This window comes from Penaeus vannamei, chromosome 18, assembly GCF_042767895.1.
Source record: "Penaeus vannamei isolate JL-2024 chromosome 18, ASM4276789v1, whole genome shotgun sequence".
NCBI classification, from domain to species: domain Eukaryota; kingdom Metazoa; phylum Arthropoda; class Malacostraca; order Decapoda; family Penaeidae; genus Penaeus; species Penaeus vannamei.
The window spans coordinates 10,257,464-10,258,711 of NC_091566.1; the positions used below are offsets into that span (position 1 = coordinate 10,257,464).

Below are 1,248 nucleotides of genomic sequence, written 5' to 3' on the forward strand. Positions count from 1 at the left end.
CCGCCCCTCGACAAATCTTTAAAGAATTAATAACCACGTCCACAATTGTCCGAAGCAAAAAAAAAAAAAAAAAAAAAAAAAAAGCGTGGGATCTTGGGGGCAAGAACAGCTTATACTACAACGCCTGGAACAGCCTTGGAGTTCACAAATCAGTCGCATAAAGGAAATCAATACTACTGCAAAACTTAAATCAACATAATCACACGCTTAAATACATTCACATCAGCACAGTGTCAATATATATCGGAATAACACAGAACAAAAGAAAGACCGGCACCACGAAATATTTCCGCGGTGGCCTTGCAAGTTACGATGGCGTACGACGGAACTCTTCCATACACCGGAGAATAAATGGTTTGCCTAACTAAGAGTATTAAATAGTTCAAATGCTTTCGGAATATTACCAAAGAATCGTTTAAATGTCAGCGAGAAGCCAAGAAATAGGGAGAGTAGACAGCTCGAGGGAGTGCGCGGTACGACACCTTTTCCCCTGACCCCGGCGCCGCGTTGGAGGAAGAGCTTGGTGTCTTCATGAGGTTTGGTCGAATTATTATCGCAAATGAGACGAAATTATGGACGAAATGGCGTTTCTAAGGTAAGCCCTCGAGTGCGCACGGGGCGGACGATAGCCGTGGAGAAGAAGGGAAGAGGAAAAGGAGGGGAAACGGCCCGCGAGAGGGAGAAAACACGGTCGAAGTGTCACGTTAGCCCGAAGCAGCGGCGTTCGTTGACTGGAGGCCGCTATGTGATCATCGCTTAATTAATTAATTGTTTAATCAGCGCTCTCCTTTCCCCCTTTTTTTCCCCTCGCGCGAGATTTCCTCTCCTTCTCTTTATTCACGGGTCGCCCCTCCCCGCCCCCGGAAAAGAGGGAGAAGAGAGAGAGAACATGTTTTAAGGGACGTGAAACTGGCTTGGTGAAGACCTGGGTCCTCCCGGGGCTGTGGAGGACGTCCTGCGAGTCCTGCGAGGTCCTGCGAGCTGGTTCTGGAGGTGTGGAGGTTGTGGATTTCAAGTTCGGTTGTGTTTGTAGGGGGAATGCTGATTCTGAAGACCTAAGTACCTCCCGGGGTTGTAAAAGGAAGGTTGTATAGGCCTATGGAGTCCTGCCGGGATTGTAAAGGAGGGTTGTGTAGGCCTAAGGAATCCTGCCGGGATTTTGCTTTCCTGCGAATTTTGATTTAGGATTTTAGGCTCTATAATGATAAGGATGTGGCTATTTCATTGTTTGGGTGGTGTTGTTTTTGT

General features: G+C 47.4%; 1 protein-coding gene across 5 annotated transcripts in view; it reads left to right on the forward strand.

Moving 5' to 3' along the window:
• Positions 1 to 502: 502 nt before the first annotated feature.
• The window catches only part of Gug (arginine-glutamic acid dipeptide repeats grunge), a gene marked incomplete in the record, with an annotated part of 57,395 nt that continues 56,649 nt past the window's right edge, over positions 503 to 1,248 (forward strand). For 2 of the 5 annotated variants that reach the window (XM_070132865.1, XM_070132866.1), the window contains 1 exon segment: positions 503 to 595. 5 annotated transcript variants of the gene reach the window in all.